The sequence below is a fragment of the Cupressus sempervirens genome, chromosome 8 (assembly GCF_028749045.1).
Source record: "Cupressus sempervirens isolate cs-2001-9-10 chromosome 8, ASM2874904v1, whole genome shotgun sequence".
NCBI lineage: Eukaryota > Viridiplantae > Streptophyta > Pinopsida > Cupressales > Cupressaceae > Cupressus > Cupressus sempervirens.
The window spans coordinates 566,300,367-566,327,618 of NC_143125.1; positions in this window are offsets into that span (position 1 = coordinate 566,300,367).

Consider the following 27,252-nt stretch of genomic DNA (forward strand, 5'->3'; position numbering starts at 1 on the left):
ACTGTGTTAAATCAGAATAGAGTAAATCAAATTATTTTGTAAATAGAAACGCTTAAGAGAGGGAGCCGATAATAATGGTACCGGAAGCAGTAGTAGAGTAAACCTAAAAATGATTGGTGAACCGGTACCAGCAGTCAAATATACTAAAAATAATAGACGGCTAGATTCATTTCAATCGTCTTACATTGTTCTAGTGCACTTCTGACTGTAGATTAGATTTTGCAATTGGACAACTCCAGTATAGGAATGCCTTCGGCGTAACAAGAGCTCTGTTGAGCTATAGTCTCGCTTTCTATTAAAAAAGATGTTTGCAGTATTAGAATAGTTATTTGGATGAAAAAGAATTTAATTAAAAATGTTTTTCTCTATAATAAAATGATTACAATTTGTATCTATAGTAAAATGAAATGTAGTATTACAAATTTAATATTGAATACTCTGTATCGTTCATATATTATCCATTGTATGATAGAAATATGGATTGGAGTCAACTTATATACCCTTTAGAATAACCTTAATGATAAAATGCAAGGGTTGTCCAAAATTAAAGCACTATATATAATTAAATATAAAAAGTAATTGTTAAAATATTATATAATGAGAAATAGCTAATCTAAATGATCTACATATATCAATTTACATATAATAAATATATCTCAAACTTAGATACTAAAAAATAATAATAAATAAATAATTTTTTGTTTATAACTATACTTAAATAATCTATATATCTATTTCCAAAGAAAATGTTTTAGAATATTGTCCAAGTATACAATAATTTAATTTTTTTTTATAAATATGTCTTATAGACTATTTTGTATAAAGTCACTTAAATGCAAATGCCCCAAGATTGAAAAAAGTTGTGGAAGACTCAGTGATTGAGCTTGGAGAAGATGAAGGCGTGGAGAGTGGCAATGCTCATATAGAGCCATAAATAAATGAGGAGGTTATGAGCAAGGAGAAAGCTGCATGGACATACCTATGTGAAGGGGGTTTGATCTCTTTTATGGAGTGCATTGAGGTACATGATGAGAGGGTCTCTAGGAAATTGTTTTACTCATGGAAGGACCATTGGGTGACTATGAATGAAATTTTGTTCAAAGTTAGTGAGGAGTTTATTGTGAATTCCATTGGTCTTTCCCTAGAAAGAAAGAACTAGAGAAAAAAGGTGGGTTTTAGATGAAGCGATCTTAAGAAAATTACTTAGACCTAAGCAAGCTCCTATTCACATCCATGGTAGGTTTGCTCGTTAGAAATTGCTTGAACCATGGGATATGGTCTACTATGCAATAATGAGGTGCATTACTATGGAAGAAAGGTTAAAGGTGATATAATATTACCACTTTCCCATCCTCAATCACTTTAGGAATAGGTAAATTATTTTTTGTCCTTGTTATTACATTCTATTGAAGATTGTTTTTAAAATGTGCATAAGAAAAGAGAATAGGGTAAGAGCTATACCATCTATCAGCAAGCCCTATTGTTCCACCTCTTTAAATTCCATAAAGGTCTCAACCCTCAGATACAAGGCCTAACCCCATCCCACTTAAAATTAATGTTGTTTCCCAAACCTTCTTCCCTTCTAAAAAAACTTGGGATGATAAGGAGCCCTCTACCACTGTTAAGATGATTAAAATGGAGAAAATTGAGGTTCTTGATGTGAAAAGTATTGGAGCTAAGACCAAGATGAGAACTTGTAGGCCTATCAAGAGACTGCGAGATAAAAATCCCTCTGCTCCTCCTGGCAAAGAGAAGATACTTAGTCTAGAATCTACTGAGAGCTCTAGGAAAAATGGAGGTCCTAGACCTAAAAGGAAGGTCATTAGGAGGAATTATGGAGAGGAAGAAGAAAAGGAGATGTCTAGTGAAGGCAAAGATGATGAGACCATGGTAAGGAATTACGTTATCCCTATGCCTTCTCATGTGTCAGATACATTTATAATAGAGACCAATACCATAAAGTCTAAGAAGGGGAGTAAAACTAGTGATCAAGGATGGTCACTTCCCCTATTAGGAACTTGAACATGCAAATCTTTTATTAAAGATAGCTATTCATTTATGATGGTACCATGAAAAAGAAGAGAAGGAACATTTTTTCATTTCTTAAAATGGCTATTCATTTATGATGACTTCTTTTGACGATGAGTGAGTATTTGGTGGCTTCTACCATAAAAAAATCTCTTCCCCTCATTTGTCAGATCCGTGTTAGTTATATGCCTACCATTTTGCAATCAGTTTCTAGAAAAATAACCGTGAAAGTTATCGAGAGAATTTCTATGATACTTTTCATCAATACAGTAAGTACAAAGAATTTTTCACATGAAGTTATTTGTGTTTCTTCACAGAGTTCCCCTATAAAAAATCATGCCTATTGACGATTCTTATTGTGCCTGTTTATTTTAGCTTAAGTAGGCGAAGAGCATCGGTAGGAGTAAAGGTTTCTCAGTCATGGTATTGGATATGGGATATGAGGCCCCGGACTTTTTTGAGTTCGAAGTCTCACCAGATTTGTATAGTCCTCCTTCGACGGTCACATCTCCTCCTCACAGAACGACTGGTATTCCACCGCCATTGTCAATGTCTTCTAACTCGACTAAGATTTCACCGCCATTCCGCTTTTATAAGCTGTCAGATGATCAGGATCCTACCTTACCTGCCCTAATGGCTGCTGAAAATTTGAAGACCACCTTGTTGGCGTCCGCACTGCTTTCGTTTGTTTTTCTAATTTCAAAGGATGCACACAAAGCACTTATGAGAAGAGCGCATTGGATTCCCTGTGATTTTCTTGTCCTCAGCGCCTTCTCAATCCAATTGCTAAGCTTGTTGAATGCTCAGAATCAGACGTTGGCTGTTTCCTCCAACGTCCAGAGGCTGAGTATTAAAGAAGCTGCCAAGCCTTCCGAGTCCCCCGATCGTCGGAATGCCCGTTGGAAGGACATTTTGATGGTCCATAATAGTCGAACTATAATGTGTATAGTTACAGCACATGTTATGCCATCAATGGCCGAACGCGGCCTTGAACATTCTTGGGTCAGGTTGTCCGCATTAGTAATAACTGTCTTTCATCATCTAAGCTCTCAGTTTTACGATGCAAGAGATGATGTTGATGTCCCTAAATTTCTTCGTGTATGGCCACGAGAAAATGAGAATAAGGGGGCAGCCTATTATGCATATGCTACGATAATATCCCTCTGCTTCATTCTCCTCATTCTTCTCCTTGCCTGCGCTACTATTTCCGTCAGAAGTCTTGAGCGTATAGTAGCCAAAAAGATTTCTCTTGTTCTCAGAGGTGAAGGGGAATTCTCTGCTGAGAGGAACCAGGTGGTTCATCATCCCCTTCACAATCAATCCTACTGGCGGAATGTGAAGATTGATATTGACAGAGCCGATATGCATCATCATCTCCACCACGTTCACGACCACTCCTGTTTACAGACTGTTGAAGAGGTTGTGGTGAGTGTGGGGAAGACAGATGAAGATGAAAATCAGAGTCACTCCTGTTGGCGGACAGTTGAAGACGCTCTGCGCGGAGCGGGAAAGAGGGAAGAGAACTCGCAGACAATTGAAGATGCTGCTGTAAGAGAGGAAGAAGATCAGTATCGCCGTCACTGTCATTACTGCTGGCGAAGAGTAGAAGATGAGTTGCTCAAAGCGTGGATAATTGTTCGGGCTTACTCTGGTCAGCCTGTCCTTGCCAGATCAGCCTTGACAGCCGCTGCTGCATTTATACTCACAGTTCAAATTGTGATTACCATCGTGGGAGGGCTTTCCAAGGTGCTGGATGTGAAGGAGAAGAGTGAAGAAAATCTGTACGAGATAACTGCCACTGTTCTGCAATGTATACTCATCTTTATAGGTTGGTCGCTAATTGTTTTCAGGTGGGCTTCCGCAGTGGCTTATTACCGAAGCTCTGAAGAGGACAACTGGCGTAGTGGTTTGCGGGTAGAAGATTACTGGACGAGACACCTGAGAGATTTGCAGCAGGCGAGAAACCGCTCGTTGCAGCAGGTGAAATCGCTAGACAAGGAAATCGATAACCTCGTTTCGAGGAAGGGGATAACAGGCTCTGTACCGAGTATATTGTTGTCTGCGGCGATTTGGCACCAGTGGCTTCTCGTCTCATTCAGCAAAGCTTGTTGGCTTGTGTCTCTAGCGGTTCTCCACAACAAATGGATGAGTAAGTTGTATTCCTTCGTGTTCCGAAAACACGAACTGCGTGTAGATGAAAACTACTCAAAATACAGACATATATTGGAGGATGTGCAGATGATAGGGGAGACTTCAGAAAGCCTGTGGGTAGCTCACCGCAATGCCATTGAAAGGGCCGAGAGGCTGATTTTACAGGGTAATCAGGACGGTGAATATAACTGTGACCATCTGGTTGAGTTTCTGATTAACAAGAGAACCGTCAAAGGTCTAGGTTTAAGATGCAAGAACACTCGGCAACATCAATCAGGACGGGGGAAAGAGCCATTAACTGCAGAAGAACAGTTCACAGAGATGAGTACGAGGTCATGGAAAATGAGAGCAGTGTCGTTGCTCACTATCATCTTTCATCTCTCTCCGTTTTATGCAGAGCTTGATAAGCAAAAGTGTTCAACATCTCAAGATTCTTGTCCAAATACAGTTAAGGATTGTTTCAAGGCATATTCTCAAGCATGGGAAATCGTGGATTTTGTTGAGGAGGCAGATACAGAAGCTGACGAAATTACTAGTGAAGCAGCCGACATGTATTTCATCGAACTGCAAAGTAAGGCAGAGAAAGCAGACTTTTCTGCAGAGCCCGCAACGCCCGAAGGAGTGCGGGCAGCATTGCAGCAACTTCAACAGGAGAGCGAAAGCAACAGAGAGCCGCTCGAAAGTGCAAGTTTTATATCAAATTTTATGTATGCAGTTATGATTAATGGTGAGGAGGAAAAAAAACTAGGTCGTCCAAGTGCTTTGAAGAGTAACGACTCGACAGACTGGAAAGCATCGGCAGCACACAGTTCCGTGTACTATTTATGTAGCAGCATCGAGTGCAACGATGGAACCCTGGTGAGTAAACTCCTGAATGAATTAGAGAGCTCCTTGGTAGATATATTAAACGAATGCCTAGCGAAAGCCCAGCAACTCCTGTTAGTGAAATCCAGGGAGTGGGCCCTAAACGGAGATGAAAAACGGTTGGGTAAAGCACTTTACACCGCAGGGAAAGCTAAGGCAGTCATGGAGAAGTTAGTGTGCAACAAATTATCAATCGTTTCTTGTAGTTGATTGTATGTCTTCTTGTAGCTTTCATCTTGTAGTAAAAGTTTGTAGACTTGTCTTAAAGGGACTCTCCTTCAGGTCACTAAGTATTGGTTTAGACGAGGCTTGTGGAAGAATGTAATTAATTATGAGTGCTCTTGTTATTTGTATTTGCTAGTTACAGTTGTAGCGACTACAGTGATATGTATGGCTAACTGAAATGTTTAATTTCCTAAATATATTCGAGGGCTATTTAAGGTGTTATTAGTCCCTACCTTTTAAAAGGCAGGAACTAATGTTTTTTTTTAACCCTCCCTCAATTAATTTATGCCAAACAAATGCATGATATTTTACAAAGTTTTGTAATGTTTGATTTAAAATTTAATTATTAAATACTTATTCTAGTTTGATGATTGGTTATGTGGCAATTTCTTGGGGTTTATTCTAAATTTGGTAAGTCAAAAATCACAAAATTAAGAGCCGTATGCAAAAGTTTCTAGGTTTCGAAAAAAGCATGAATGTTTCTTGAGGAAAGTGAAGTACTCAAAATGAAGTCAATATAATTATTGAATGAAATTTAATGAAGTGACAAGGATAAAGTACATTGAGCAGCTACGACCATCCACTGTCAGACATTTATCCATTAAACTTGGATTGAATTTTTTTAATCTCCCATGTATAGTCGACCGATTTAATTTGCATTGAAACAACCAATTGTCCATTAATTTTTCCACCTCAAAATGCACGCCAGAGGTTGTATGAACCCGATATGCAAAAAAAATATTTGCATCCCAGCAACATTGTTAAAAAATGATAAAATTTAAATGAAAATAGGGGTTTTGACATGTTCTAAAGCCAACTATGAGGCCTGTTTGGGCTAAAGATGCTCCAAATTTTTACAAAAAAATTATGAAAAAATAGCAAGATTTCTTCTGTCAAAACCTCATTCTTATCTTTCTCCAAATAAGAACAAGCTATAGTAGGCCAGGCTCTGATATCATGAAGGATTTGAGTAATACAAATCCATAAAACACGAAGAACACCTGCATGCAAGAAATTTTCATAGAGAAGAAAAGATAAAGAAGAGGCAAAGGTTTGGCTTTGAGAATATGAAAATTATATTATCACTCAGAGGCAAAGGTTACACAAAATGTCAAGTCTTTACTAGTCAGTGTTTGTTGAGATCACTCAATTGATGAAGACATTTTACAGTGTCTACTAAGCATTTCAGAGTAAACAAAGCTCAGAGACAGTATGTGGTGAGTTCACTTAGGCACGAAAGAAAGTTTGCAGGAAGACTATGTCTATTGAGTGCACTCAGGCACCAAAGAGAAGTTTCCATGGAACCAATGTTAACCAAGCATACTCAGTTACCAAAGGAATTAAGTTTAGGATGTAGTGTTAACTGAGTTCACACAATTAACAAAGGAAGTCTAAAGAAAATATTTTCTGAGTTAGTTTTGATTGAGCTAGGTCAACTAACAAACGATTTTCTTCAATCAACATATTTAGTTTAATGAACTTATTTGTTAAGTCTAGCCAACTTAAGGGATGAATATTGAATATTTGTAAGTATATTCAAGCTAACTTGACTATGCAAAAGATACAAGTATAAGGCCAAGCTGTGGGATTGAAAGAGAGAAGCATGTGATTAAAAAGATAAACCAAGGAAGTGAATTGGAGGGATAAAAGGGTATCCTAATTTGACCAAGCTATAAAATTTTTATTTGATCAAGGAGGATCAAGTATTCAAGCTAGAACAGAGATTTGAAATCAGCAATCCGGTCATATCATTGTTACTCTCTAACAATTATAGTAGTGTATCAAGTCTCTTAATAGTGTTAGCTTAACAACTATTTGCCAAATCCTCTAACAAGGTGACATTTCTAGATTGAAGTTTCTAAAGACCTCTAACAAGGCCACTCCTAATAAGGTGATTAAATCCTTTAATAGGGTCACACCTAATAGTGTGTTTTGTAACCTATAATAGGGTTGGCTCCTAATAGAGCTCACTTTATAAGAGTGAAAAATAGTAACTAGTTACAATTGCTGGATTTTCCCAAATTGGGTTTCCACATTAAATCCTAGTGTCACATGTGTTCATGTTATTTTTTTTTAATTCAACAACTAAGTTAATTGTGGTTAATCACATTAAACATCTAAAGAAGCAATATTTTAGTGCTTACCAAGTTACAGTAATTCTTAGTGTTTGTTAAGTGATTCAATGCTAACCAAGTTACAATAATTCTTAGTGTTTGTCAAGTGATTTAGTGCTAACTGAGTTACAATAGTGTTTTTAGTTTCAGCAGTGTTTGGTTTTGATTTGTATTGATATCTAAGGGATCTGGGATTTATTTTTGTGGTAATTGATTTACCCCTCCCCTCACAGTTACTCCTCTTATATTTCTAACAATGCATAGTTTCTTCTGCAATCTTATAAATAATGCTTTCAGTATGTGTCATATTGATTGTTATTTCCTCTTTATACATTAAAAGGTTATTCACCAGAAAGTTTATAATTGTATGAACTTTTAGAGGGTCTACAATGCTCTTCCCACTATAGAACCTAAAAGTCATTAGCTATAATACTTGAAGAGTGATTACTTTATTTATATACTTCAAATAAAAAATAAAATAACCATATCAACATATCGTCAAAGGTAGATTGGAATACTTGGCATAACTCATATACTTTATACATTACATTATTTGTATGAGAATTTATATCCAGCCAATATGCATAATGAGGGAGAGAAAACCATGAGTAAGTTGTAGATGTAATTTTCTACAAGAATAAAAAGAATTGATTTTTTAACATTTTTCAATAAGAGATAGAGATACAATGAGTTTTAGATTGGACCCCATTAGTACAAAGCCACGTGGAGTTCACAACATTTGATCCTTATTAAAAAATCTTATAAAATCTATGTTAACCTTTCTTGAATGAGATTTAAAATTCCATGGAGCTATCATATACATACATATACATAACTTAATACCACAAAAAAGGTTCAGAACACTAAAAAGTCCATTTGAGTGTTACAAAATCCAAATTGCATATAGAGATCCTACATAGAAAAGATCAATTTAACTGATTTATCTCTTGGAAATAAAATATTCATTAATACATAGAAAAGTAAAATGGCTCCTAGAGAAACTCATCCAAAAAATATTCTTGAAGTGTGTCTCCTAATATGCATATAACTAATTTATTCATATTTGTAATTATTGAAGTCCCATGAGATCAAAATTTTGGGGATATTTATATCAAACAATTTATGCACCATGTCTAAGCTTCTAACATACTTGAGAAAATCAAATTTTAACTATGCTTTAATGTCATATTTATGGCTTGCTGCAAATCTCTTATTCCAACATAATTTAGTGTGATGGTGATAGAGTCTTAGAAGACTAGCTTCACATGTCTATATGCATCAAGTGTATTTTCTTATTAGTTTCTTCATTTGGTGCAATATACTATCTATTTTACTATTCACCAATACCATCACTCCATACAATCCAACTTGCTAGTTTGACTAGGTTCCCTAATTTTTCATTGTATTGTTACATGTGGTCTCTAACAATCCTTTTAATGCATTAAGAAAGTGTTTGATAAGTGATTGATTAATAAAATATCTGAAAGAAGATCTCTATAGTGTTACCTAGGAATATCCAAGATAATCAAACAAAAGTAAGCATGCACATTTACCAATACAAAAAAAAGTAAATTTCATAGCATCAGATGAACACATGAAATGTTCACATGAATATTCAAGATAATCAAACAAAAAGGGGCATGTTCATTTATCAATACATAGAAATGTAAATTTTCTAACACAAGATCAACACATGAAATTTTCAAATTAATGCTAGACTAGTTTGAAGCTAAAACCAATTACTTCTACTAATGTTATTTGTCCATGTTCAAAATTCACAACTTATGAGTGTGACAAATAGGTGCATGGAGGAATAAGAAGAGTTCTAGTATTCTATTCCTAATCTTATTAAGCATGACTTTTTGTTGGATTATGTTCAAACATGGTATTTTGACAGTTTATGCTAAATCTTTACATTAGTACTCACTGAGTTGGTAACTCTAATATGAGGGCTTGAACTCATTCTGTGGGTGTGGACTAAAAAAAATTTTCTTTTTAAATGTGATTGATGCCCAAATGGTGGCTTCACCACTGCATAAAAACCTTGAAACTCCAAACATAAGAGAAAATCTCTACCACCATTATTCTTACTAATAGAAATACTTAAGGCCATTGGGTCCACTCCCACCAAGATCAGAAAATAGAGTGCATAAAAATTTGAATAGAATAGATAGTCCAAACACACATTTCCATCCATGAGGAAATAAACATCAAGTCCAAAAAATAGATAAACGAGATATAACCAAATTCAAACATCAATTAAGGAAGAGTCACACACAAAGGAAGAAACAAGATGCATTCTTCCATGGTTTGAGTAACATAATTAACTTACATCTTAGTGGCCATATCTATATTTATATTACAAATGTTGTGAATGTTTTGAATTTTAAAATAAAATAAAAAATCTTAATTAAGAGTAAAAAGGTGGGGAAATACACCAACAGATATATTTAGATATTTATTATGTTTGGTGAAATTGTTTTGATTGTACTGAAATTCATCTATTGTTCAAAATTATGCATAAGATGAGCTAACATCATATTGTAACATAATGAATCATATAAGAAGGAAAGGTTTGACATCTATGAAATCATGCCAAAATAGACTCTTTGAATTATTAATCAAAGGAAAATAATTTTTATGATTACAATGTATCTCTATGAAGGGTTGATGGTGTTAATCTTTAAGTATATGGTGCAAAATGTGAAAGAGTCCCTCCCAAGGACTGTGATGATTAAAAAGCAATATACCCATAAGAGACCTAGCAAAAAGAAAAGGTGAGGGCTAACATATGATTGTTGAACTAAATGAAATTAAGACTAAATCAATTAAAAGGAGAAGCAAAATATGAGTTACAAGGAGATGGAAATAGAGTTAAAAGGTGAGAGAGGAGTAAGGAAAGAGTTTGGAGATGGGGGAAGAAGGAGAAAGTGATTATTTAGGTGGCCCAATAGAGAAAATGTAAAGGTGTCATAGCAATTGTCATTCCCTTATTTTGATTCAGTCACAAGATAATAGTGGCCTTCCTCGGGATGACGAGGTTGAGGAGAAAAAATAGGTTAATAAAGAGGAGAATGTGGAGGAATATGATAAAGAAGCTCCCCATCTTGATGAATTTGTTGAGACGATGAATCATCATGTGTACATTTCTCCTAATATGGCGGTCTATATAGAGATGACTAAAGATTTCGATATTCTGGAAAAGGAAACCAACAAAATGAATTTTCCCATGAGCAATATGGTGGATATGGAAGAGGTCAATATTAAGCTCATTGAAGATGACCTTAAGGATTTATGGGTAGAACCTCCCCTTGGCATTTTTTGGATTGCTAAAGCCATTTCTCTATATACTTTCCATATGGAAAAGTGGCCCGTCAACGCTATCAAACTCTTGAACATTCACTATAAATCCCTTAATGCAAAGATGGGAGAAATTTTGAATAAGTTGTTGGATGGTACCAAGAAAGATAAAGAGGGAAACTTAATGAAAAGGATAATATTATTCTGAATTGAACTAAGAGAATTGAGAAATTGGAAAAGATCATGAATGATATGACCAAAAAATGCTAGGGGATAAAGGAGGCCCACTATTGAAGGCCTGAACAAACTTGTGGGTAATGTGGATTAGAATGTTGATAAGTTGTTGGTTCTTGATCAAGAGGAGCCTAAGTATGTAAAGGAATCCTCAAGGCATATGAAAAGAACCAAACTAAGTACAAAGAAATTGAAGGCCATGAGCATGGAGTCAAACAAGGAGGATATCAAGGCAACCATTGATAAAATGAAGGACATGAAGCAGGAGCTAGCCATGATTCAAGCATAATGTTTGTTGTGCAGGTTCTTTGTATTTTGTATTGTCTTGTATTTTTATTTTATCTTGTGTTTTTTTCCTTTCTCAGTTCTGTTTAGGTGCTAGTTATTTTTTGTTGGCTATTACTATTCTAGGGGTGATGATTATTCAGAACATTGTTTCATTTTGGGAATTCAATGACTTTAATGTTGTATTAATTGTTGGGGTTTTGGGTCTCCTACAAAAAAAAATGTTTTTACCTAAATAATCTAAAACAATACATCTTAATTTGTAAGTAAGGCTCATAGATGTTTTCCAATTTTTTTCAACAATCACTTTTTTTTAAAGAGGAAAGACTCAAATTAGAAAGCTTCTAAGTAAACTTAGAAGAGGGTGAATGGTTCAAAAGCTTCAACATTTTTGTGCAACTTTGCATTATTTGCATTTATGTCATGACACATGGCTAACACATAAAAATAAATAGAAAATTAAGTTACCTTTAACTTGCAAAATAGAATCTTTGCATCAAACAATGTATATTAATCATTTTGGATCATAGTCATCAATTTGAAGGTTCTTATGACCTATTTGATTCAATACACCCCATGTAGAATAAAATATAAAGATGGTGTCCTAATAAGTAATTATTATTATTTTCTATGAGTTTTTCATAGAGACTAAATGCCATCCAAGATTAAAAATTTTATTCCTATTTAAATTGGTAGTAGTGGCAAAATCTTACTTGTGACCCATCTGTTTGTTTAACTTGGGGCGGGGGGTCTTAGTAAATACAACTCTCCTAGCAACTTTTTTATTTCTTTTCCAAATTTTGTACCAAAAAAACCTAATCTATTAATATACATTTTTTATTCATGTTATTACAAACCTTTCTTAGACCTGTAAGTCAAACAATTTTGTTAATATTGGCAACTTGAAATGATACATTTTTCTTATAAAACCAGTAATATGGTCTCCTAACTATAGTTATAGATTCTCTTCCATCTATAACCTAAAAATGTTTCATCTATTTGTTATATTGGAATTTCTAAAATGTCTATCCTAATGGATGGCGATGATAGTGGTGAAGGTGGATTCTAATTTTCTAATTTTGTTGTAACTATTGGCATAACATTTTGTGTAGGAAATTCTACATCACCACAAGATGGATTTCAAACTTGTTATGTATGATGTTTTTTTTGAAACAATCCCTAAGGCCTAACACAAAAGCCTCCTTCCTTACCTTCACCCAATCAATATGAGTGTTATCCATTTTTCTGTATTCAACAAGAACCTACATGCCAAGGATTTCTAAATACCAATGGATATGATAACTTATCTATAACATGAAAAATATTTATGTACTCAAGGATTGGCTTTATTGTACGCTGAAATTGATCACATTTTTTTCTAGAGGGGTGAAGAAGACTATACTAATGTAAGAAGAAAGGGGTGTGAGTCATTTACAAAGTAGAAGAAAACTTGTTTGACAATACAATAGATGAATCTAATAACCAAGTTAGTAAAAGAGATGCCTCCAAAAATTAGAACATTTTTACCAAACTAAAAATGAGTGAAATTAAAACATTATTATTTGTTTTACGTTTTTAATTCTAATATTGGAAAAATGCAAGTGATACTGGAGAAATAAAAACATTCGACAACTTGACCAAATACTAGCTTGTTTTAAATATTCATAAAAGCATATACCTTATATTCTAATAAATGTTGTAAATGCTTCTCAAGCATATAGACAAAACCCTCTATTCAAAGAAATGTTTTAAATGTGCCTCTTGTTAATGAGAAGTCTAGATAGAATTTCATAAGATTCATTTTTCAAAAAATGGTGTATATATGAAACTCTTATCTAGAAAGATTGTTACAAATTTCCACTTTAATTTGAAAAAAATTGGGAAGAAAAAACCATGGGTAAAAAGATGGCCACCCACAGTCTGTAGAAATTTCTCAGAGCTACTCAAAAGTCTACTCCAAAAGTACATTATGGTTATGGTGGAAGGTGGGAAACGAATGAGTGACAGGTAAATGAACGAGTGAAAATCAAGCCTAAAGTAGATAAGAAGTATGGAAACCAACAAATGAACATATCTAACATGAGGAGAGAAATGACTTCCAATCTCTTTGTAACACCATTGATTGATTAGAACTGCAGGTAACTTGCAAATAAAGTATTGCAATCCCTAATTGAAAACTATTATGAGAGTCAATGTTGATGTCATCCACCTATCAAAGTTGTTTCCTGAGAGAGGCAACTTTAAAAGCTTTTACGAGCATCAATGTGTCCCCACATCCTCTTCTATATGCAATGGGTGCTATTTCTAGTTGCACCACTCCCCCTACAACCCATCAAAACCTCTTCCATCATCCTCCTCCTCTCTGCTCCTCCTCTTTCTGCAATAATATGCAATGCACTATGATCGCCATATTGTTGTCATGCTCAAATTATGATAATGGCTAACATGAGTGTTCTCACTAGTCTGCATGCAAAACCCATTTGAGTTTACATTTGAACACATAAATTTTGATGTAATTAATACTCTGCTATCTCAACAAAAAAGACATTTGGCTTCTGAAAATGTAACATGCATGCTAGACATAGCCACTACGATACAACCAAGCTACCATGCGAGATGCCACCTCAAACCTCTCACTAATGACATGTCTAATTTTATTTTTCTAAAAAAATCCAAATAGAAAATGGAAGAGACTTCTGAGAAAAATGCCAATTGCCAATAGAAAAAAAAGGGAATTATGTTTCCAACCTGTGTTTTAATGGGATTTTCGTGAACACTATAATTTTTGGTATGATTTTTCCATCTTGCCCAATTTCCAAGGAAGAAACTAATACTAAAAAAGTAGTTGAAAACTATAGTCTCTTGTCTTAATGGAAAGCACTAAAAATGATGCAAATATAGAATGGACTCTAGAAGCCAAGGCAATACTTGAGAAGATAGAGAAAAATATTTCCAATGTTCTTGAAAGATACATCTACTGCTATGTTGTCGTGGTAAGTTGTTATTACCAAATAAATGTTTAATATGTACCTATTTGCATAAGATGACATTTACACAACAATTCTTATATAAAGAAATATTTTCTCTTATTAATGCCTCTTAAAATACCTACCTAAAATACTTGAATACTTAAGATAATTAAGAATTTATGATATGATATTATGGTCCACTCACTAATTAAAACTTTATACATGTGAAATAGAATTTGAAAAGTAAAGATGAAAATAGCTTATAATATTTTGATACGAAGATTACTTCTATTGGGACTACACCTAAACTTGATTGACGTTCATTTGTAAAAATGGTAACCAACAAGCAAATTGGTTCCTATTATAACAATTAAACTTTTGGCATAGTCAATGGACCCTTTGTTTGTTGGTGAAGTTGAATGGTCCACAAAAAGCCCACTAAAATACTAATAATCTTCATTCCACTAAAGTATTTATCCCACACAACTGTGTACTAAAAGAACACTGTGCGCACACTATGAAATTTAATAATATTGGTTTACCAGAAAGTGGAGATATGATCATTTCCATACGGTAGCATATTTTAAATTAGCAATATCAGAGTTTTCTATTTTTTTCAATAAGTTACTGTACTTTATTCTACAACTAGTCAAACGTACGCAGCTTTCGCCTATTATGCTCTTCATAAATTTGTTTTCATATGCACTCTTTCCTGGTTTCTTCCGAGCTCGATGAAATAAGTCGGATATGTACAGACCAATTCCAAAAGGATAAGAAGGAATCTGTCATGGGGACGATAGATATTAATTGTTTTGGGATCTTAGTTGAATCACTAAACGAGTAAAAAATGTCCAATCAATCTAGTTATGTCTGCGCATTGCCAACTTGTTGATATATGTCTACAACGACATCAGATGCAATGGTCATGCTGACAGGGTTAGATAAAATAGGTGAACAGTGAGTACGTACGTATTAATTGTTATCACTAAACGAGTAAAAAATGTGCAATCAATTTAATTATGTCCGCACGTTGCCAATTCGTTGATATATGTCTGCAATGACATCATATGCAATGGTCATGCTGATAGGGTTAGATAATATATGGGAACAGTGAGGAATTTTCGGTAAACATTTATCTTTAAAGTTTAATCAATAGAAAAGGTCTATTCATAAAAAATAATTTTTAATTAGCCGAAGTTCGAGAGGTTTACCCGTGCGAGGATCCTTGTTTCCACTCGAAAATCTGACGTAACGTTAAAGGTCGCAACACGCCCTTGTTTTTCTTTGGTGATGATTGCCAATGGTTTGGAGGAGAAACATCTCCCAAGGTAATTTTATTGGCGTTTAAAGTGCCTCTCCATGAATCTCTTTGAAAGTTGTTTTGTTTAATCTTTTACGTTGTATATTTAGCATTAGATTAGTTTTACAACTCTTGACTTTTGCTATTCAATTTGAATTAGTTTATAATTATTTTATGAATATTAATTTATATTTTAAAATTTTCAATTCTAATATTTATAATCTTTTTTCACATATTTTTAAATTATAATTATTTTATAAAATATTTATTTTAAGAGTATATATGTTATTCTACACAACCTTCTTATTCGTAATGACTAATACATAATGACTAACTAAATATTGTAGACACCTAAAATCTTTTAGAAAATAAAGTATTTTTATTTTTTGAAAAGTCCCTGATGACATCATCATTTATTAATTAATTAATTATTTAATTATTTAATTTATTTTTATGTCATTAAATCCCTTTATCTTAAATAAAAATATTTAATTAAGGAATCCCTCCCAAAAATGTTTAAATCTTATTTAAACATTATTTCCTTATTTATTAATTATTTAATTAATAAATTGACCAAAAATCTCAAAATAAATAATTTATTTATTTTTTGCCCAAAACTTGGCCAATTTCCTTAAGACCACTAACCTCTTCCAAAATCTTCTAATCCTTCTTTAATTTCCATTAAAGGCTAATCCCATCATTTCTTACCCCTAATCCCAACTCAAAATATTTAATTAAGATTAAATATTAATCCTCATGTTTATTAAAAATATTTTAATAAATATCTCCTCAACCCAAACCCTTGAAATAAATAAAACTTTATTTATTTCTTAAAAACCTTATTTATCCTCATCCTAAGAAGTTCCAGACTCTTCTAGAAAGTCTTCATCCTCATCCAAAGCCTAGACTCTTCTAGAAGGCGTCAATCCTTATCTTTGACCCTAATCCTAATCCCCCCCAACCTTGTCACATTCCTTAAACATGTGTTAAGACTTGCTAACCCAAGCCAAAGCCAACAAATATCTCCTCCTTCACCCACCGTCATTAAATGCCATCCACTTGCCCATCTCTAACAAGCCTAATCTAATCTTAACCCAAGCCTAATCCAAGCCTTAATCATTTGCACATTCCTAAGTCAAGCTTAAGACTTTCTTAATCCAACCCAAGTCAAATATCTCAACTCTCTCACAAATATCCCAACCATAAAACTTTATGAAGCCCACAAAGCCATAAATGACTCTTACAAGCCCATTCATTGCTCTTACAAGCCATTATGATGGTCTTTATGAGCTTTGAGCCTCCTTTGTTGACCCCTCAACCCCTCTTGCTCTAACCAATGACTCTGTGACGTGTCACTCCCTAATTGGCTGTAAGGAAGCACAATCCATGTGCTCTCCTCTCATTCAATCTGAGCCCTCCATAAGCTTTCTCCTTTCCTTCCATCTTAGCCCTCCATCCCTCAAGCCTCTTGCCTATAAATTGGATCCTTCCCCTTTGGAAAAACAACACAATCTAGAAAGTAAAGCCATAATGCCATTTTGAGAAGCCATTTTTACATCAAATCCATTCACCAAAATCTATCAAAAATCCTCCATTGAAGCCCATTTGAGCATTTGAGCATACATACATAATCAAGCCATCTTAGCTATTAGACACACCTCTACATCAAGTGATCATCCTCATTGAGAGAGCCTATCCATGGCTCATATTCTCATTTGAGGACTTCACTTTGTCTCTCATGAAGTTATGTTAAATTAGTATGCAAATGCTTTTGATTGTTTTGATTTGGTGTTTCTAGCATACTAAAGTAGCATATACAAATATGATTTAGAAATTCAACTGACTAATATACACAATTCAAAAAAGTATTTACATTTTATTTTATCATCTGTGCAAAATCTCAACTATCTAATGTGGAAGACATCATAAATTTTGCAGTCAGATTAGAGAATTATTTACTTATAACATTCTCTATCATTTTCTCTCCACAATAATTATATTGACATATACTCCTTTCTAATTGTTAGTCCTCTCCCCTGTTTCCATATTGAGAATTGGGGATGTCAACTATTTGAAAACATAAAATTCAGATTGTTTTAATTTTAAATTAATAGTAGGCTACTTCACGAGTATTAATATTTGAGTTTTGAGAAATTTATATTTTATATTTGTTTAAGCTTTGAATTTATTTTAATTTAACATTGAATTTTATTTAATTATGTATACATTTTGTGAAATTCAAAATACAGATAAAGACTCAAAAAAAGGAAAATGAAACATTGTATAATAGACCTAAAAAAATATGATTATTAAATTCTATTAGGTCTTAAATTATATAAGTGAAAATATTATGTCGAGATTATTATAGTATTGTTATGGATGGCTTCCATTTAGAAGGTGGGGCCACAATATATTAATTATTATATTTACAAATGTCCTTGGTACTAGTATCCTTCAATGGAAAACACAATGTGAATAAAAAATTGCCACATGATGAATAGACATGACATGAAGAAATACATTAAATTTAGAGGTTTTTTTTAAATGATATTTAGGTCTTTAAACAAGAGGGTAGAGGTCTCACTAAATAATTGAAAATATATATATATATTCAATGTTCAAATACAATTTGACTAATTAATTTAATATTATATGTAATGATCCGAATTAGTTTTTTATTTAATTTATCAATAAGAATAATCTTAGGTCTTACAAATGATGATTTGTATATGATATCATAAAGATTAAATTGACTATGAAATCACACTTTATAGATTTAGTAGAAGGTATCAATTATGTAGTTTTTTAGTCAAACTCATTTACCCATTGTTCATGAGTAGTGGCCAAAGAATACATCCACTGTTAGGATAAATGGTCCACTTAGCACTCATTGTATCTATGGAGATGAATATTTTGCCAAGAGAGGCTTTGAGATTAGAAAATAAGAGTAGATCTAAGAATTAGAAATAAAACTTGTGAAACACATATTGTATGGTCTTCCTTGAAATGTCAAGAAATAGAACTAATTGTTTCATTGGTGCTTTGTTATTGAAGGACAAGGAGAAGGAGAATGAGATGGGAAGGTGAAGGAGGAGAAGAAGAGGAGGGGGAAAGGATAAGGAGGAAACATCAAGAAGTAGAGAAGATAAGATAAGATGAAGTCCAAGTATGAAAAGATGAGGAGGAGGAGAAATAAAATGAAAATGAAAAGAAAAATAAGGAACATGAAGGAAAGGGATGAGTAGGAGAGAAGGTGGAAAATGAGGAGGAAAAGGACAAGGAGAACATGGAGGATGATGAGATGTTGAAGTGGAAGTGGAAGAGGAAGATGCAGAAGGAGAAGTAGAAGAAGAAATAAGAGAGGAGATGAAGAAGCCCAACAAGAAGAAGGATAGGGAGAAAGACAAAAAGGATGAGAATGAGAAGAGGGAGGAGAAGAAAGGAAAGAAAGGGTTTGAAGAAAGAAAAATAATAGAAGTAGAAGAACAAGAAGAAAGAGCAAAAATAAGAGTAGGAGGAGAAAAATAAATAAGAAGAGCATGGGGAGATGTATAGAGTAAAATATTTAGATGGTCCCTATATTCAACTCTTGGAATATTCAAATATGGAAAGAGTACTTATGAGGGGGGGGGGGGGGGGGGGGGGTGAATCAGAAGTATCCCACTTTAACCAATAAAACTTTTGGGTGAAAGTAAATTGCATGCATGTAAATACATCTAGTAAACATGAAACTAAGACATGCATCAACAACTCATAACACTGGGATTTGGTAACCCAGAAACCCTCCAAGAATAAGAAGGTAAAACTGGGGTGGGGATGATACCCACAAAAATTACTGCAGCAATATTGTTCAACCACTTCTGATGGTTTGCCATGTTAAAGGCCTGCCCTGTTAAAGGCTTTACACTGTATTAATAGTGACTTGGTTAGAGGCTTTACAAACACTTTACATGAAGTGTCACCCTGTTAAAGGATTTAATCACCTAATTAAAGGAACTACGAAATAGCTATTAAGCTAACCTATCACCATAGGATTTTCATTCTAATACAATTGCTAGAAAGTATTAGGTATAATGAACTTGATAGATTACAATCCTTGATTGCTGAATGCAGGCACCTGTTCCGCTTTCTCTGATCTTGATCCTTTTGTGATCTGATAACCTTCGCTTCTGAAAATAGATTTCCTTGTGCACCCTTGTATGTCCACTCATATGTTTTACAATGAAATTTCATCTTCCTTATAAAGACATTTGAGGATTTAGGGTTAGGTATGGATCTACGATCCATATTCAATCTCTATTTTTCGCTTATTATTTGCATTTCTTCTATTGGTTGCATGCCTTTATCATTTTTCTTATTGGCTGCATGTAGATTGCATAGGAAAGATAAAATATTCGATCTCATCATTAAATCCTTTGAGATTTACCTTATGTCGGCTACAAAAACTGTTTGCATCATAGTTTGTGCAATTACAAACTCTTATGCTGATATTCTGAGTTACTCGGCTCCTGAAGTATTGCTGATACTCGACACATGCTGTTTCCTGGATAGCTTGGCACCTAAACAAAATTGTATCACTCGACACCTTATGTTACTCGGCACTTGTTAACACTCAACACCTTATGTTGCTCGGAGAAAAATAAAGTTCAAGCAGATGAGATAAGATCTCTCAAGATGGAACATGAGTCACAGGCCATAATGATATGTGAAATCACTGAACACAAGAAAAGAGCAGTTGAAGATAATGTTATGATGGAAAATGACAAAAGAAATCTTGCAAATAGACTTGAAGAAAAATGTACTGAATTGACAAGGATCTCAAACATGCAAATGGATACACTTGCCCAAATGATGAACCTTCATCATGAACTCAATGTGAAAGATATTGATATCTCTACTTTAAAGATGTAGAATGAACAAATGCAGAATGAATTGAACAGAGAAAAAGAGGTAGCAGAGAATCTCAACAAGTCAAGTGAAGCCATCAAGTATTTTGAACAGTTGCTGAAATCCCCAAAATCTACCCATGATACATCAGGACTAGGATACAATAGCACTAAATTTGGGGAATCATCAAAGAATGCTGAACAAAGAAGTGACAAAGGTAAGAATTCAAAACCCACTTGTCATTACTGTAATAAGAAAGGGCATACAACTAATGTGTGCAGGAGTAGAAGATTCAATCAATCAAACACACCCAAAAATAAGAGTTTCAGTCACAAGTGCAACATGCAAGGACATATGACACAAAATTGTAGATCCAATGTCACGAGGACTCAGAGATTTGATGGACATTGTTATAATTGCAAAAAGTATGGAAATAGGGCATTTGAGTGCAGATCAAAACCTATGTGGACATCAAATCAACTAGCAAAAATAGAAGGGAATGAAAGTCATTATCATTGGGATTACAATACCAGGTATAGTTGTCATTATTGTCAAGAATATGGACATATACCACAGAACTGCATAAGAACACATTTCAGAGGGAACTACAAAAGATGGTTGAATCAAACTACATGTTTCAGTTGTTTGAAAATTGGTCATATCAGTAGAAATTATCCTACAAGATCAAAGGCACCCAAGACTGAAGAAAACAAGGGAAAAGGAAAAATTGATGTCAAAAAGATAAGAAGGCAAATGAATAAGACTTGGAAAAAGAAAGATGAGTACAACACATCAAGTGGAGGGATCACTTCATCCAATGGGTCAAGTGATCACACTTCATCAAACTAAGCACGAGGACTATACGGGACTGATATACAAAGCTATATCTCACATCAGTCCCAAGACAAAGAAGCCATGCTAAGCATAAATCTGCATGAAACAAGATGTCAAGATAAAAACTAAATGTTGTTGCCGAGCTATCTTTGGATGCCGAGTTAAACTCCAACACATGCCGAGCTCCTAACAGTGACCGAGATGATAACTGATGCTGAGTTGGTTAACTCGAATGGAAGCCGAGCAAAGTGAAAATATAGTGCAAGCCAAGTTAGGTAAAGATTTCTTCAGAAGCCAAGTTGGCAGTTGAGCATTTAATGCGATGGAAATAGGGTATATTATCACAATTTCAATCAGTTTTACTCATCGCGATCAAAGAGCAAAGAAGAAGAAAGAGAGCTGAGCGACTTCATAGCAAGAATCCAACGTTTCAAGCAGATTACAACCTCATTCAACATGTCTTTCATCGATCTTAAGGTATTTTCATTTGTGCCGAGCTACGCAGTTTCGTATCTTTTTATTGTGAAAACCCTAGTTTGCATAAATGGCATCAAGTTCGAAGAAAATTGAGGATAAAGAAATGTTTGAAGTTTAGTTAGTTTCAAATGAGATCAAGCAACTCAATTTTTGACCCATTCCTAAAGTTGCCTACAAAAATGACCTAGCTGGAGCTCTCTCCCAAATTCCCCCAAAAGTTGTAATGGTCCATGACATGAGAAAATGTTACAACTGTAAGATAGGTTCCCTAGGAGACATGGAAATAAGACAAGCTTATGAAAAATTGTGCGTAGATGGAGTCTTGAAAAATGAATTCAAAATCGTTGAAAGAAAGGGTTTAACCCGAGTTTTGAGCTTTCCCACCATATTCAAAATAGAATGGGTTAGACTTGTGCTGAGCAGAATTCATGGTGGAAATTTGTGGTTAGAAGATACTCCCATCAAATTGACAAAAGAAATCATACATAGAGTAATAGGGTACCCAACCCTAGATCGGTTCAAAACTTTGAGAAGTGAATCAAAGGAGGTTATTGAAAAGAACACTGGTGCCCAGTGGAACAAAAGAGGAATGACAATTCACACCATACAGGATCCTCTAGTTGAGTTTTCTGTTAGAGTCATCCCCCATAAATTCTACCAATCCAGTAGACTCAACAGTGTACCATGTATTGCAGTAGATGTAGGCTACAAATTGGTGAAAAAGGATCATACTTATGATCTTGCAGAACTGCAACTACAACAGATCAATGAAAACCTAGCTGCCATAAGAAGAACAAAGGGCACTCAATGCAAATTTGGAGCAATCCTAGTTTGCATATTCTTTTTTGTTCATAATGAGTTTCCTTCTTTTGGAAAAGTGGCATGGAGGAATGACAGAACCATCATTGCCCAAATCAATGAATACATAGAACAACTGGGAGAAAATTTTGATACCTTGATGACAAGCTATTTTGAGGATTTCAAGAAATCCATGAAGCAAAGATCAAGGATACCAGTTTCCTTAGTGGAAAAACATACTAATGATATATGTTTCTTAGTGGACATTGATTTTACCTATATTCAAGCAGTGATACCAAGGGTAAGATGGCTAAGGCCATTTGGATATGAAATTAATATTGATGAGGCATTTGCAGCAATAACTGCATTATTGGCAGAAGAAACAGATAAAAGTGTTCCACATTTTGGCACTTATGATGTGGTAAGATCGAAGATAAACATGGAATTAAAAATTGCTTCCATATTGAAGAAGAAAGACAAATTATTAAAGAAGATTAAGAATAAATTTGGTAAAGAAATTGAGGTTGAAGCAGAAGGAGAAGAAGATGACAGTGATGATGAAGATGAGCAAGAACAAGGGCTAATAGAATTAACTCAAGGTCTTGGAGAAGACAAGGAGGAAGGTGCAGAGGAAGAAGAAGCCAAGGAAACACCAACTGAAGCTGAGCCAAAGAAGAGAAAGGAAACAGAACAACCTCCAGCTAAGCCCAAATCGAAGAAAGCTACCACACCATCACCTCAAAAGCCAACAACACGAGCAGCAACAAGGGCCTCCACTCAAAAGGCCAAAGAGGAAGTTACAAAGAAGGAACAAATCAAGGAAACACAGGAAGAGCCGAGGAAAAGAAGAAGATATGTGGCTCAACCTGATACTGATGAAGAAGACTAATCTGAAAAGGTAAGCCACTCTTTAGTTGATACCTTATGTAAAAAGATTGGAAATGGTGACTTAAGTAATTTAAATAAAGTTGATTTCAATAAATTTACTAAAGAAGAACATAATAAGATAGAAGAAACAGTTTATGGAATGATGGCACAGTTCAAGTACACTCCACTTGAACTAGATGGACAATTGCCAAAAGAACTATCAAAAATTGTAGAAGACAAATGGCATTTCTGTTTGAAAATGGAGAAGGAGATGAGGGAATCAACTCTAGCAAGTGTATTGCTAGATTTGACTAAGGAACAAGTAAAGAATGCAATCAAAAGGCATAATAATAGGTTTACACCTAAATATAGGGCATTCTTCATACTCCAAAATAGGATGGAAGAAATTGTTCAAAGAACAATGAAATCATGGAAGAACTTGTACAAAAAGATTGAAGATTTTCTTGAAGAAGAATACAAGGAAGAAACTGCTGTACCAATAGAGGAGAGGAGAAAAAGGAAAGAAGATGAAGAAAAGAAAAGAGAAGAAGAAAGGAAAGAAGAAGAACAAAAGAAAAGAGAAGAGAAGAAGGAAGAAGAAAAGAAAGATGGAGAGGAGGAAGAGACACAAAAACAGGATATAACGGGAACAACTGAGCAAGAACAACAACCAGATCAAAGTGTGCAAGACACACAATTGCCACCCCCTAGCCCTCCTCAAGCATCCATCTCACCTGCAGACACTGTAACTATTATTGATGTTCCTGATACTTCTGGTCAGAATATCAATCCATTAACTGCAGAAGATCTTAAAAGAATTCTTGACCAATCTACCCAACAAGCAATATTATGTGTGGATCCAGTATTGGTCAGTATGGATGAATTGCAAAAACTAGTAGATAGTACAGTCAGAGATAAGGTGAATCCACAAGAACCACCTTCTATCATCTCTACAACTACTCGTAGTCAATTTCAAATGCCAACAAGCATAGTTGATGTTGCAAAACAGAAGCCAAGTCCAACTGTAGAAAAAGGAACAAAACAAACAGGACAGACTATTACATTTGATCCTACAGCACAAACACAAGGTGCACTTCCAAAAATTGCAATAATTGATCATGGTAGACAGAAGGAGGAGGAAACAGTGAAAACCCCTAAAGAACAGGAGGCAATACAAACATTAATAGATTTGCCTACCTCAGGAACTCCTTCACACCAGCCATTGCAAATATCTGTACCAACATCTAGTACTACCAGAGTTGCAAGGGTACTTCACTATGGAGACCCTGAATTAGATGAGGAGATAGTCATACCAGGCTATGACTCAAAAACAATAACCATTGATCAAATCAATGAGGTGCAGGAAGCACTGAATAGGAGGAAAAGACAGGAGATACTCAGGAAGGAGTATAAACAAAAGCAAACACTATATGAAATTAAGGACATCTTTATGAATGCCTTCAATTTGCAATCACCAGATGAGTCAAAGCATATCACGGAGCAATTATCAGATATTATTGACCAGGTGACAAATGAAGACCTAGAAACAAATACAAAACTTATGGAATGGTTAGAGAGAAAATTCCAAGGAAAAGTAAATGAACAAATATCAAGTCAAATTCCACTTTCACAGGTTGAATTAGCAAAGCTCATTGACAAAGTGAAAAAGGTACTTGAGAATATATTCTCATTGTACAAGAAGTTGTGTGATTTTTCATACTTCACACAAGAAACAAGCCAAAAGATACTGAGCCTGGAAAGAAATTTAAACATTTCAAGCATGCAACTACCAAATGATTCAGCTCAAAGTGAGAAGCATTTTTCTCAATCGCTTCACACTCACAAAGAAATAGCCGTATTAACAATAGATGAGGCTAATATCAAGGCCAAATTAATACAGCTCCAGTCCTCCATTACCCCACATTTAGAAATACTCCATAAAGAGCAAGTATATGCTGAAACTGTTCTCAAGAAAGACCCAAATCTTTCTACTTCAGAAGGACTTATTCATCTTGCTGCCGAGATTGCCATCCAACACAAGTCACTGGAAATTGCTTTGAACAATTGGGATGCAGCTCTCAGGATGATTATGGAAGTAAACAACACATTTTTGGCTAAATATGGTCTTAACCCTTAAACATTCTTTGACATAAGTGTCAAAAAGGGGGAGAAAAGAGACATAATAGGGGGAGATACAGATATTATGAGATGAATTAATGGGGGAGAAAAGATACAAAGGAGGAGCTTGATATACAGATAAGGCACAATCAACTCAGGGGGAGTTACAAAATTTTTGAGGTATATATTGTAAGTTACAAATTTTGATCAAGTTTTCTTTAAACTCTGTATATACCAATTAGATTAGTAAATGTACTCATAAGGTTAGTTAAGTGTTTTTGTCACTCATGTCAAAGGGGGAGATTGTTAACCTCATAATGGTTTTTGACACTTGAGTGCCAATAACACTTACTACTCTATATTGGAGCCGAGTACACCATGCATGCCGAGCCACAACAAATGATGAGTTAGGAAAGACTTTAGGTACCGAGTGATCTTCATGTGCAAAGTAGTTTTCAGATGCCAAGTGAAGATCAGATACCGAGTGAAGCGTAAGTGCCGAGTAACATAAGGTGCCGAGTGTTAACAAGTGCCGAGCAACATAAGGTGCCGAGTGTTAACAAGTGCCTAGTAACATAAGGTGCTGAGTGATACAGTTTTGTTTAGGTGCCGAGCTATCCAAGAAACAACATGTGCCAAGTATTAGCAATACTTCAAGAGCCGAGTAACTTAGAATATCAGCATAAGAGTTTGTAATTGCACAAACTATGATGCAAACAGTTTTTGTAGCCGACATAAGGTAAATCTTGAAGGATTTAATGATGAGATTGAATCTTTTATCTTTCCTATGCAATCTACATGCAACCAATAAGAAAAATGATTAAGGCATGCAACCAATAGAAGAAATGCAAATAATAAGCGAAAAATGGAGATTGAATATGGATCGTAGATCCATACCTAACCCTAAATCCTCAAATGTCTTTATAAGGAAGATGAAATTTCATTGTAAAACATATGAGTGGACATACAAGGGTGCACAAGGAAATCTATTTTCAGAAGCGAGGGTTATCAGATCATAAAAGGATCAAGATCAGAGAAAGTGGAACAGGTGCCTACATTCAGCAATCAAGGATTGTAATCTATCAGGTTCATTATACCTAATACTTTCTAGCAATTGTATTAGAATGAAAATCCTATGGTGATAGGTTAGCTTAACAGCTATTTCGTAGATCCTTTAATTAGGTGATTAAATCCTTTAACAGGGTGACACTTCATGTAAAGTGTTTGTAAAGCCTCTAACCAGGTCACTATTAATACAGTGTAAAGCTTTTAACAGAGCATGCCTTTAACAGGGTAGACCATCAGAAGTGGTTGAACAATATTGCTGCAGTAATTTTTGTGGGTATCATCCCCACCCCAGTTTTACCTTCTTATTCTTGGAGGGTTTCTGGGTTACCAAATCTCAGTGCTATGAGTTGTTGATGCATGTCTTAGTTTCATGTTTACTAGATGTATTTACATGCATGCAATTTACTTTCAACCAAAAGTTTTATTGGTTAAAGTGGGATACTTTTGATTCACCCCCCCCTCTCATAAGTACTCTTTCCATATTTGAATATTACAACAATTGGTATCAGAGCATCCAGATTCTCACAAGGAAAAGCCTAACAACTTGGAGGAAAAGATCTAAAGATGGAAGCTTTCAAACTTGGAAAGATCATTGAAAATCAGGTGATATATGTGCAACTTGCTCTGCATAGCTTGGAGGAATTTAGAAACAAGTTGAGAAACTCATTAAAAAAAGGAAGGATCTAGCCATAGCTGAAAATGATATACACTACAAGGAGATTGATACCACCAA